The sequence below is a fragment of the Aedes albopictus genome, chromosome 1 (genome assembly GCF_035046485.1).
Source record: "Aedes albopictus strain Foshan chromosome 1, AalbF5, whole genome shotgun sequence".
Lineage (NCBI taxonomy): Eukaryota > Metazoa > Arthropoda > Insecta > Diptera > Culicidae > Aedes > Aedes albopictus.
The window spans coordinates 46,873,821-46,887,964 of record NC_085136.1 but is presented as its reverse complement, the minus strand read 5'-3'; the positions used below and the strand labels follow the sequence as shown (position 1 = coordinate 46,887,964).

General features: G+C 46.4%; 1 protein-coding gene across 1 annotated transcript in view; it reads left to right on the top strand.

The window, feature by feature from the left end:
• Positions 1-14,144, top strand: part of LOC115255700 (uncharacterized) — a 233,690-nt gene that overhangs the window by 184,141 nt on the left and 35,405 nt on the right. The window lies entirely within an intron of this gene.

The following is a 14,144-nucleotide window of genomic DNA, read 5'->3' as shown; positions in this document are numbered from 1 at the left end:
AACTGAACATGGAATGGAACGATTTGATGTCGGCTTTTCTGCTGCACTGGTGCTTCATTATGGTCAATACGGAGTGAAAACTGTGGGCATAAGTACTTCAACTTTGCCCAAATCACTGAATTACAATTATTCAAATTTCGACCACATCATTTCCTATATTTTCTGACGTTGCAGCGAAATTTTCATAAAGCAACTTCAATTTTTCACTAAAATACCTCACCACACACACATTGCTGCCCTCGTTAATGCTTCTTAGTTGTTTTCACCCAATTGTTAGAAGGACGATGGCATAACTTAAGCTAACCATGTAAATAAAGTCTGATGGAAAAAGCTGCGATATTGCGGTAGGGCTAAAGAAGATGGCTGGTGTGGAAATCGCACCGGCGAATGTTCATGTTACTTAAAATATTAAACAAATATGGCAATTCACACCGTCTTCGCCAGACGCTGAACAGACTGAATATTACTATCATCATATAATCGACAGCACACAGAAGCTAGTTAGGAATTTTTCGTTTCACGAAAAGTTTTTTTCCGAGTCTCACTCCATGACTTACTACATATACACCTAAACGTTTACCACCACTAACCGCATGACCACGAAGCCCACAAAACAGGAAAACAAAATGAACTAATTAATCACGGCAGACCCCCTTGGGCAGTGTTGGTAAAAACTCAAATTCTCAAATCTCATGGTTGAGTTGTTTCACGCGCGATTCTTGACTCGTCAAACTCACCGCCGAAAAAATCATGCATGAGTTGACTCATGATTTCACTCATTCCTTTATTTCTTGGTGATCTTAATGTTCACATCGAAGTTTTAAGGATTGTATGATAAAACAAAAGCAAATCTAGCGTACAACAAAATTGATTGCCGTTCAAATGTATTTGGATGCGTTTAACAAGCGAATGAGATTTCGGCGCTTGACTCGTGAGTGCGAGATTTTGCATGAAATGCTCGCGCGTGAGAAAACGATTCAGAATCGCGTGCGAGTTTGCTCACGCAGGAGCGGTTCATGAGTGTGCTTTGAGTGTGAGTTTACCAACACTGGCCTTGGGCTGATCATATAACACAGATGCCGGAGAAATGACAAGTGAATATAATGTTTATAAAACTAAGAAGAGACCATCGGGTATGTCACGCACGATGCCTTGTTGTTTGCAGTTCTGGATAATATACAAAATTGTGCTCTGAATATACCTCATTTGATAGAAAATCATCAAACTTGATTTATTTCAATTTTTACCGATAGAATATTTTGAACAAAGGCTTTTCTGAAAGGTAAGACCATAAGCTGAAACCCTATGGAAAAAGATTTTAGGTTCATGCAAGTTCGATAATATGTAGGTTCCTGGTATGCGTGGCCCTGCCGATAATCTATATATATAAAAATGAATTTCTGTCTGTCTGTCTGTCGGTCTGTCTGTCTGTCTGTCTGTCTGTCTGTCTGTCTGACCGCTATGGATTCGGAAACTACTGGACCGATCGGTGTGAAATTTTGTATGTGGGTATTTATGGGGCCGGGGAAGGTTCTTAGCTTGGTGCGGGACCTCTCCGGTCTCTGGAACGGGGGGCTCCCATACAGATGACTTCGCCGGGGACGTCCCTATGGAGCTGCATGTCAAAAAACACAGTAGGCAGGCAGTACGACGTTTGCCGGGACAGCTAGTACTTAATATTTTGTAACATTTTTTTTAATTTGTCAGATTTTTTGTATTGTCATAAAAGTAGTCGGATTGCAAAAAGCCCTGATAAAACAACAGGTACATTAAAAACCTAGATTAATCCACCTAGTGGTGATAGTGCCTTTCTCGTCGAATAGGTAATCAGTATTTTTCCGTCAACGTTAGCCAAAGTGTTTCTGAATCCTGAGGATACTCTAGAACAGAACAAATCCCTTTCTCTTTCTTTTGTCACAGTGCTGGTTGACTCGCCAATGGGGAGATGATAAATAATAAATGTATTTGATGAAAAAATACCCAATCTATTAAGCAAAATCTAGTTAAGCGATTTGTTGAGACATTTTATGGAGGACTCTTTTTCACCTTAAAATAAAAAATGTCTTGATTTATTTCTTTGTGCTCTTCCTCAAAATGTTGAATTCCGACTAAAATTTTCCAAGAGGGGGAGGGGTTAACATAGGAGAAAATCGAAATTTGTGTCAGCCGTATTCAGAAAAGCAAGAGTTTCATCAAAGCCATAATCAAATTTGGAAACTTATTATACTCGCAGTTGACTGCTTGACCGCCTTCACTAGCACTGGATGCCGATCATTATCAAGACAATTCGATTATTTTTTTTTTCTGCACACTTCAGTCTATATTTTATTATCGTTGAATATAAGATTCTTATTAAAATTTGTCGAAAAAAAGGCAAACACGTGAATGAAACCCATTCCATTTAACCAAGTTGCATCAAAATTGGGCGCAGCAATTTTAAACGCAAAAGGGGATTTATGCGATACAATTTAAATTTTCACTTTCATAATTTCAGCGAAGCAATCAGGATTGCCGATAATCTTAGGTGTGGTCAGAGACTATTTTCTTGCTGACCGTTTATCTCCGGAACACCTGGAGCCGGTTCCGGAACACAACCGGTGTTACGCAAAGAAGCGTAGCCTTAAATTTGAACCCAACATTATTGAAAATATAAACACCCCTTTAAATCATATCAGTGACATTATTGTGCAGTAGTTCAGTAAAGATATTTAGTAGCTAGCGAGAAGGTACCTTCAGTAAATGAGCAAATCGTGCTCCCTAATTTTATCAACGAATTTGTAAGTTAATTATTGTATATTTGTACTAATAATTTAATAAATATGAGTTTGCAGCTATGTAGCTGATCATGAGAAATACCTGTCTAATTTCTGCTGAAAGAGTCGGTGGTATCGAGCACCTCCCGCAACAACCGGTTCAGATATCTTATTATCTGGATTTATTGGCAATTATCGTTGACAAATAACGGAAGCAGCTTGTTTGGCGTGACGCTTTTCGACTTGCTATTCTTCGGTCTGCATCAGATGCCTTCAGCTGGATTCACCACTTCGACTCTGTCAGTATAAGCGGTTCAGATATGATCTGAAACTATTTCCCTGCTAAAAGCCCAGTTTCATGTTCGAAAGGAATCGCTCAAGAAATTTCTTGACCGATTCCTGGCAGAAACTTTCTATAATGACTGCCATTGGAACTGTCATTTCTTCTCAACTGCGTACACTAAGGTATTTTTTTACACGGGTAGTTTTTCTGCTTTAACTCGGTCAATTTTGAGCCAATTCACATGAAAATTTGTACACAGGTAGACACGGTTAGTACTACCTGTGTACGGAAAATCAGATAGGTAGGTTCAAAATTTACCATGTTAAAGCAGAAAAACTACCCGTGTAAAAAAGACCTTAGTGTACTGCAATCGAAGAAAAACGATTTCTTGAATGATTCAGGCAAGGAATTTCCCATGCATTAAGATAGGGTGAGAAATTCCTTCCGAACTGCAAACAGCTCTTTACCGTTCATCTGGTTATCGAAAAAGCCGCTATTTGATGTGTCATATGCAAGAGTTTGGTTTAGTTATTTAATTGATCACTTCCGGCGGAACACCTGGAACCGGTCCTGGAACACTAACGTTTCAGATATTATCCGAAACTATTTTCCTGCTTACCGTTCATCTGGTTATCGAAAAAGTCGCTATTTGATGTGTCACATGCATGGGTTTGGTTCACTTTCTTAATGTGCCACTTCCGGCGGGACCCCTGGAACCGGTTCTGGAACACAATCGGTTCAGATATGGTCTGAAACTTTTTTCCTGCTAAACATTCACCTGATTATCTGAAAACTCGCTATTTGCTGTGCCGCATGCCTGGGTTTGGTTCAGTTTTTTAATTGGCCACTTCCGGTGGGACACTTGGACCCGATTCCGGAACACAACCGGTTCAGATATAGTCTGGAACTATTTTCCCACTTACCGTTCATCTGGTTATCGAAAAAGCAGCTCTAAGATGTGCCACATGCTTGGGTTTGGTTCACTTTTTTAATTGGCCACTTCCAGCGGGACACGCGGAACCGGTTCCGGAACACTACCGGTTCAGATATGGTCTGAAACTATTTTGCTGCCTACCGTTTATCTGTTTATCGAAAAAGCCGCTATTTGATGTGTCGCATGTATGTGTTTAGTTTACTTTTATATTTGGCCACTTCCGGAGGGGCACCAGGAACCGGTTCCGGAACATTACCGGTTCAGATATAGTCTGAAACTATTTTGCTGCTTACCGTTCTTCAGGTTATCGAAAATGCCGCGGTTTGATGGGTCGCATGCATGGGTTTGTAACATTTTCATATCTGGCCCCTTCCTGGGGTTCCGGTCCGGAACACCTTAATGGCCATAACTCCGGAACGGCTGGACCGATCCGAACCATTTTTAATAGGAAACAATGGGACCAGATTCCGCGTCGAATGAACCGTCGGTCATTAAAATCGGTTGAGGTTTACTGCCAAAAAGTGATGTGAGTTTTTTTTGTACACATACACACATACACACACACACATACACACACACAGACATCACCTCAATTCGTCGAGCTGAGTCGATTGGTATATAAGACTTGACCCCTCCGGAGGCTCTATCAAATTTTCATTTTTGGAGTGAACATATAGCCTTTCGGTACACCTTGGTGTACGAGAAAGGCAAAAAGGCTTGAATATAGAGGTTTTGAGAAATCTGAGGAATCTCTGAAGAAATAAATTAAGGAATCCCAGAAGTAATTCTTGAAAAATCGATGGAAGAACTTAAAGAACTTGAAGGAGGAATACCAGAAGATAGTCCAGGAGAAATCCTAGAAAGACTTCTTCAGATTCAGAGACTTTCTTGAAGAATGGCAGAAGAAATTTCTAAAAAAAACCGACGAGAAACTTTTGAACGAATCACTGGAGGAATTCAAGAAGCATCTATAGGTAAAATAAATTCATGAAGTTTAACATGTTACAAACTAGGTTTTAACCCTAACAAAAGTCTTGCCGAATCCAGGGGCATCAGGCACCAAGAAATACTTTGTTGGCTTCCGAATGTTTTCTTAACATTTCTGCTAGATTTCGTTCTAGCATTTGCGGGGCACTTGACTTGATTAACCTTTCAAACATTTAAAGGTAAATTCATGAAAATTTAGCTACTTGTTAAATAATTATACACCAATAATGAGACGAGCTCACCAATAATTATCTATCCGTGCGTGCGACCGGATATCGCTAAACTGATTCCGCAAGCACGTAGGGTATCGCGCCACTTGGGCGGTGGCTTCTATATTCGTCTGTTTTCCACTATAACTCGGTCACTTTTGAACCAATTGACTTGAAATGTTGTACACGAGTAGATACTATACCTATCTCACCACATTCCAAAAGTTGTGTCAATTGGTTCAAATTTGACTGAGTTATAGTGGAAAACAGACGAATATAGAAGCCACCGCCGGCGCGATTCCCTACGTGAGGCATTTATTCACCATAAATTAAGTTTTACACCTAATCAGCAGACACAAAAAAAAACTCGCACGTCATGTGCTTGTGACCTTCAAATTTGTATGCAAATTGGTGACATCTGGAAAATTTGTAAACGAGTGTGCCGGGTAATGGCCAATTTCCACTTCTTAAGTATTGTGCAAAAGGATATAAGACAAGTAATGGTCCAGAAACGGTTCCACTTCAAAATTATCATGACAAAGAAAAAAATGTGTTTTATAACCTGGGTAACTGATTTACTTAAGATTTCTAAGATTGTTCTGTGCGTAGCTACAAGTTGTGATTAACATGTTTTTTCGTGTTCCTACAACTTCCTACAAACTGTTTTTCCTCGCATATGTAAAGCTATGTATCTATTCTTCACCTTAACTACGTTTCAAAACCAGTTGGATTTCTATTTCAAAAACTTCTTCAACTTCGATGCAGTTTGTAACCGCAATGTCAACATATATTATAAACTGGAAAGGATAGTCGAAGCCTGTGGCGTAGTGTTCACACATTCACTTCATAGAAGGTGTTTAAATGAGGGAAAATAATTCTTTTCTGAGGCCAAGGGGCTTTCTGGGGTTAATAGAAGGCGGGTTACGGAGGGATCCAGGGGAATTTATGATGGCTTAAGATGTTTTCAACTAGTTTTAGGTGCGCTTCAGAGGCATTCCAGGGAAATTCAGGAGGTTTGAGATTTGTTTTAAAGGTTCCAGAAGTGTTTCAAGAGGGTTAAGAAGCGTTTCATAGGAATTCAGGGAGCTCCAGGGCCAGGGCCATACCTGAAACACCCTTGAGTCATCCTAGTGCTCCCTGGAGCCCTCTCAAACTCTCTGAGGCCCTCTAGAACCCTCATGAAACTTGGAACCCATAGAACTTCGCTAAAATTCCTTGAAACGCCCTGGAACGCCGCTAATGCTCCTTGGAATCTGTTGAAGCCCCCTGCGACCCTCTGAAACGTTCCTGAGACGTCCTGAAATTCTCCTGAGATCTCCTGAACCGTGGTTGAGCCACAACATGAGCCCCCGGAGGCCCTCTGGGATTCCTTAGACCCCCAAAAATGCCCGTAAAACTTCATGAGAATCCCTGAAACACCCCTGAGATCCCCGGAGCCTCCAGAAACGCTCCTGAACCCGCTAGAACCCCCTGAACCCCTTCCTGAGACCGCTTAAAACGCCACATGGAACCCTCTGAGGCTCCTTGTCACCCCCTGAAATTACCTTGACACCCCCTGAAACCCTCTGAAGGGCCCGTGAGACCCCCTGATACTCTCCTGAAACACCCTTATGACTCTCTGGAACTTCCTGGAACCCTGTCGAACCGCCCTGAACCCATCTGAAGCTCCCTGAAACTTAGAGATCATCAAGCTATTATACAAATAAACTTCTAGAAATGTCCAAGTTACATCTAAGTTCCGAGGAAAGTTTGAGCAGCTGTTTCGGAGGCTATCAGCATCGCTGAAACTTGAAGCTCCAATCAAGTTCAGTGTGAGCCTCTTAAGCAGCCATAGAGTACATTGTGAAATTTGAAGTGTATTTTATCATGGGAAATGGATTCATTTGGTTACATCGATTGACGTTGTTACCATGCACTTATTTCAACGTTGTTGTGGATTCATTGACATGCTTTTACAGCAGTGCTATATGCTGAAATCTTGAGCTGTTCAAGCACTTATTTCAGAAGTTCAATCAGAATATCGTCCTTTCATGGACCACACAACAGAAATGTATAATCGAATATAGGTGATTATTGTACCATTGCCCACTCACTGATCATATTGCTTCATTGCAACACGTTGCTATGATTCACCCGTTGTGCATAAAGGATTTCTTTCTTGTACAGTGCTCACAATTACTTTACGACCTGAGCATTCAATTCCGTTGTAAATCCTGACATTTCGCCTGACAAAGCTCATAATCCCAAGAAATGCTCACTCAGAAGCATAAACCACTGAAACAAATAGGCAATGATGTTCGCACGGTGCCGCCGCCAACGGCCTGGGTCATATACCTACCTCTATCCTATAGCGTCAAACAGGGACATGTAGCAAATTGCTGCAAATTATCAATACCATGGAATCACCTGGTGGCGGGCAATAAATGTGCAACGACCTTCACGCGTTTGCTTCTGCTCGAAATGTTTTATTCGGCGTGTTAACTCTCCGATTCGTGTGCTTGTCCCGGACAGGATAAATCTTCGGATTACGGTGATGAGGTGAGGAGGATGAAGAGGGGAACACAACAAGATACGAACTTGACCGACCACCAACCTACCAACTAACTGACATGGGCTGTACGGACAAGTACCGAGTTTTTTGCGGTCCTTCTTTTTGGTCCTATCAAATCTGCCTGCCATGCTATCAAGCGATTAATCAATTCTACATGATCCAGTTTTTTGCGGGTTTTTATCTCTTTGTCATGGTGGGATTCAGTGAGCTCTGTCCGGCTAACACGAGATGACATTTACGATAGGGTGAAGTGTGCTGACGGTTGATCGAGTACCGGATAGCAGTGCGAAGGCTCAGACGAATAATAATCCTCTGAGAATGGAAGCAGATTTGTGCTGGGTGTGTAATAGATCGTAATTATCCAGAACTAATTGATTCTAGACTAGATTCACATCGATTCAGATAGATGCGATAAATAGAAACGGAAGGACATTGTCAGGCATTACCAATCGAATACTGATTAGCATCTTATTTTCAACATGTTGTCTTGGAAAACTAAGTCTATAATATTTCCGCACACATTTCGGTTCGCTGTTGCTTCTCTCCAAACTTATGAACGCCCTACACTCGGTAAATTATTCTCGACCTGTTCCGCCCACCTTGTCTGTTGTGCTCCACGTTGTCTTTTATCATCCGGATTTCCTTCTAATATAATCTTTGCAGGGTTGCTGTCCGGCACATGCCACATTGCTCACCGTATCCTTCTTGCATTGGCTACCTTCTGTCTGTTGGGTTTGCCGTAGGAAGCAACATCAGTTTTGGAATGTAATTTTAAAATTGGCCCTTTCAGTCTTGACAAAGCTTAAATACTGCTATTTGATCTTGTCCGACGTTTCTGTCACATTTGGGACCTTCCTCAGGGATTCAACTATCACAGATTTTTGTGAAATCTCCAGAAATGCTTCTAAAAACTCACTAGAATGGTTCTGAAGAACAGCCGTAGACCCGCAAGCCTCCGGAAACCACTCTGAAACTTCCCTGAATCTACCGTGAAGCTCATCTGAGAGCATTTGAAGCCCCATTGAGCCCTCTGAAACCCCCTGAAGCGCAATGAATCGCCTTGAATCACCTTCTGTATAGTTTCAGTCTGGTAGCCCAACGGACAACCAATGACATATTTAACAGATGGAACACTGCCGTTCTACGCATAATTGACGGTACCGGCGACCGCCACGGTACAACCTAGAGCGACTGAAACAACCGGATGTCTCAGCATACGCGCAGAATCTCGAGGCCGCGTTGTTGCCAGACGAGGGCGAGCTCGATGAGGCCCCTCTAGAGGACTGCTGGAGTACAGTGAAAGCAGCCATCAACGACGCAGCCATCGGATACGTCGAACGGAATCGACGGAACGGATGGTTTGACGAAGAGTGCAGAATTATGGAGGAGAAGAACGCAGCGAGGGCGGTAATGCTACAGCAAGGGACCCGACAGAACGTGGAACGTTACAAACAGAAGCGGAAACAGTAGACCCGCCTCCTTCGGGAGAAAAAGTGCCGCCTTGAAGAAGTGCAGTGCGAAGAAATGATTGCTGTGCCGTTCCCAAGAAACACGGAAGTTCTATAAAAAGCTAAACGCATCCCGCAACGGCTTCGTGCCGCGAGCCGAAATATGCAGGAGTAAAGACGGAGGCCTTTTGACGAACGGATGTGAGGTGATCGAAAGGTGGAAGCAGCACTTTGATCAGCACCTGAATGGCGTGGAGAACGTAGGCACGGGAGACCACGACAACGAAGGAAACGCCGACGCCAGTGCAGCGGAGGACGGAAATGAACCAACTCCCACGCTGAGGCAAGTTAAGGATGCCATTCACCAGCTCAAAACCAACATAGCAGCTGGTAAGGATGGTATCGCAGTTAAAGTCATCAAGATGGGCCCACAAAAGGCCATCTGTCTGCATCGGCTGTTAGTCAGGATCTGGGAAATCGAACAGCTACCGGAGGAGTGGAAGGAAGGGGTAATCTGCCCCATTCAGGATTTCGGGTGAACGAACAATCCGGTCTCTCATGCCTTCTCTTCAACATCGCTCTGGAAGGTGTGATGCGACGAGCCGGGCTCAACAGCCGAGGAACGATTTTCACAAAATCCGGTCAATTTGTCTGCTTTGCGGACGACATGGACACTATCGCCAAAACATGTGGAACGGTGACAGAGTTGTGCACCCGCCTGAAAAGCGAAGCAACAACTGGTGGAGAATGCCTCAAAAACAAAGTTCATGCTAGTAAGCGGAACCGAACACGACCGGATCCGTCTGGGTAGTAATGTTACGAATAGACGAGGATATCTTCGAGGTGGTGGAGGAATTCGTCTACCTCGGATCCTTACTGACGGCTGACAACAATGTGAGTCGTGAAATTCGAATTCGTATCATCAGCGGAAGTCGGGCCTACCACGGGCTCCAGAAGAAGCTGCGGTCTAAAAAGATTATCCCATGCACCAAATGCACCATGTACAAAACGCTAACAAGACCGGTAGTCCTCTACGGGCACGAGACATGGACCATGCTCGAGGAGGACCTGCTAGCTCTCGGAGTTTTTGAGTAACGCTTGCTAAGAACGATCTTCGGCGGCGTGCAGGAGAACGATGTGTGATGGAGAAGGATGATCCACAAGCTCGCTGCACTTTGCGGCGAACCCAGCATCCAGAAGGTGGCCAAAGCCGGAAGGATACGGTGGGCAGAACATGTTACAAGAATGCCGGATAACAACCCTGAAAGCTGGTGTTTACTACTGATCCGGTTAGCACAAGAGGGCGTGGAGCGCAGAGAGCACGATGGGTGGACCAGGTGGAACGTGATCTGGCGAACACTGGGCGCGACCGAGGATGGAGAGCGGCCGCAACATTCTATTGAGGATGATCTTTTCGAGCACCTTCCCCGCCGTGTCAATCAAGCATATTGGTCTATATGCCGACGGGTCTCCGGGTGGTTTCCCCGCCTTTGGCAATAATACCAGGCTCTGCCTCTTCCAAGCTTCTGGGAAAACTCCCTCGTCCAGGCATTTCTGCATAGCAGACCTGAACATCTCGGGAGCCTCTGCAATACCTACTTTTAAGGCCAGGTTCGGAACTCCGTCCGGACCTGGGGCCTTACCTACGCTAAGGGACTTAGCTATCCCCGCAAGTTCCACATCGGTAACCCTCTCCTCATCGCCAGCTCCAGTCCCCGGCTGTCCTACGAAAGGAGGCCAAGGACTAGGATCATGACGCGGAAAAAGTCCTCCAATGATCCCCTCCAACATCTCTGGAGATTGCTCTGTAGAAGCCATCACACCTCTCGTCTTGGCCATAACGATTCTGTAGGCGTCACCTCACGGGTTCTTATTGGCACTCTGACAGAGACCCTCAAAGCAGGCCTTTTTGCTTGCTCTTATCTCGGTTTTAAGCGCGGCTTTTGCAGCGGCGAACACCGCACTTCCTCTGATCGTGCTCGCTGCATCCGCCGCCTAGCCCGTAGGCAGGCGCGGCGTAGGTCCGCAATCGCGTCGGTCCACCAGTAAGCCGGTGGCCTCCCATTTCTAGGGTGGACTCGCCTAGGCATGGTCGCATCACACGCACGTGAGAGCACCGCTACCAGCTCGTCGCCGTCTAAACCGATTAAGTTTCGCTCACGGCGGAGCGCCTCCCTAAATACCCTTTCGTCGAAGTATGATGTCTTCCACCTGCGAGGGCTTGGCCTTGGCCTAGCCGCCTCTTCTTCTATCCGCTGTCTGCTGTTGTTGTTGTCGACACTGTAGCGAACCGCCAGGTGGTCGCTGTGAGTGTAGCCATCATCTGCTCTCCAGTTCGAACTATTTGTTAGGCCAGGACTACAAAAGGTCACGTCAATAACTGACTCCGCTCCGTTTCGACTAAAGGCACTCTTGGTACCGACATTAGCCAAGTCGACATCTAAGATGGCCAGTGTTTCTAGCAGGATCTGACCCCGCTGGTTCGTGAAACGGCTTCCCCATCCCACGGCCCAGGTATTAAAGTCACCCGCTATTACCACCGGCCTTCGCCCTGTTAGCACGGTCGTTAAGCGGTCCAGCATTTGCGTGAACTGCTCGATCGGCCACCGCGGAGGCGCATAAAAGCTACAGAAGAAGACCCCGTTTACTTTGGCGACCACGAAGCCCTCATAGGTAGTAGACACCAATTCCTGGACGGGGTATTTACCCGTCGTCCATATCGCCGCCATTTTTCTGGTCCCATCCGCGATCCAGTTGCCGTTGCCGGCGGGTACTCGGTATGGGTCCGATATGATGGTGATATCCGTCTCCCACTCAGAAACCGCCTGACAAAGCAGTTGCTGAGCCGCATCACAGTGGTTCAGGTTCAGCTGCGTTACCTGCACTGTGATTTGTTGTTCACTGCGGCTTTCTTGAAGGCCGGGCACCTTGGACCACCCATCGGATGTCTGTTGCTCGAGGATTTCCCGGTACAGATCATGCAGATGGGCGGACTCGTGCAGCTTTGGGCCTTATGACCTTCAGCGCCGCATCGCCTTTGCAGTCCCACGACTTGTGTCCTGGTTCCAGACACCTGAAACAAACCTCTGGTGGCTCGTGGAATGTCAGGTGACATACACACCAACCCACCTTTATGCTCCCTACTTTAACGGACTTTTTGACGTCCGCCACAGGTAGCTGAACCAAAGCTATCTGTGTACCTGCTGGCCCTTTCCGTAGCTTAACGGCTGCGGCGGCCACCTGCACATCGCACTGTTGCCGCAGTGCCGTGACGAGCTCTTCCACTTCGGTGATCTCATCAATGTCCTTGACCTTCAGAGTCGCCTCATGTGTCAGAGCCCTCACCTGCACACCCTCACCAAGGACCTCTTCTGCCAGCCTCTTATGGGCGGCGCCCTTGTGCTCCTTCTGGTGCTTCAGCTCCAGGATCATCTCGCCCGTACGAGTACGTCTAATACTGCGTACGTCGGCTCCAAGACCCTCAAGCTTGGCGTCGCTTCGCATCATCTTCAATACGTCCGAGTACTTGGACTGTTCCGTCTTGATGACGATCGCGTCGCCTTTCTCGCGCTTGGCACCTGCCCTCCTACGCCTTGGCTTATCGTCCTGGGCTACTACCTGCGGATTCGCCTTCTTCTTCCTCTTCCGCTTTACCTTCGTCCAAGGGGGTTCCTCTCCTTGGATCGCCCTACTCTGTGGCTGTTGAGGGCCCACCAGCGGTCGCAACCCCTTGTTCCCATCGCTCCGGAACGGGCCAGCCTTTTCAGGCCCACCCTTCCCAGCTTTCCGGGAAGCCTGGCTGGGGTCCGACCTTCCGGCATTATTACCGACTTTCGTGGTAATGATTCGCCTGGCCATGCGGGCACCGCCAGACAACTTCTCGCCTGACGGTTGCCTCGCCCGCTTCTGTGATTGCTTGCCCCGTTTGTCGCGAGCAGTCGCTTCCGCCTTATTCGGACTTCCTGTGAAGGAGAAGGCCTCCGTTTGGTTAACTTCGGCACTTTCTCATTTGCAGGCTCCGCTGCTGCAGCAGTCAGCAACGCGAGTGCCGTGTGCTCCTGCTTGGCATCGTCGATCGACGCCCTAAGTCGAAGCAAGGCCGTTTTCAGGTCCTTGCTTATGTTCGGCTTAGTGGACGCAAAGTCGATGATTTTGCCAAGCTGCTGCTCAGCCACCTCTATTGCGGACCGTCCTTTGGATTCTCGGTTGACGGCCCTCAACAACCACGCTCCGTCCATAACCTGCACCGGCTGGCTTGCAGGGAAGTGGACTGGAGCACCCACGCTTGAGCTGCGTACGCAACTCCCAGCGCCTCACTTCTCCTTGTCGGAGATCACATCAACCCGCTTCTTGCGAAGGGGTTGATCGCACCACTACTTCCACCTAAATTTTGATTTCTTGAATTTTTGCTCATTTTTTCATCCCACGAGTCGCACAGGAAATAAGGTCCGCCACGCCAGAGCCCTGCATTAACGCGGTAAGGGACAGCTTACTGTGGGGGGGTACCCCACAGGCTCCGTTAAAGATCGAGCATCTTTATCACCCCCTCGATCACTCATTCCTCAGCACGGGTCGCTTGACACCTTGAATTGGGGTTAGTAGTCCTATTCTTAGCCGGCGCCTACGCGGCTGACTCGCAAGCAGGGGGGGGGGGGGGGTGGCTCTGGTGCGTCAGGCCCCAGGACTTTCGTCCCTGCTGCCCCATGGGGGCAGTATATGTATGGGTAAGTTTTCTCGTATGCATGGGCATAGTGTCTCATTGTGCTTGCCTCACAATATACAAACACATACAATACCTGGCAAATAAAGCCCTTCAATTAATAACTATGAAAGTGCTCAGAAGAACACTTAGTTGAAAAGAAGCAGACCAGGTTCCATTAGAAACGCAGAGCCAAACTCTCTCTCTCTCTCTTCTCTCTCTTCTTGGCGTAACGTCCTCACTGGGACAAAGCCTGCTTCTCAACTTAGTGTTCTATGAG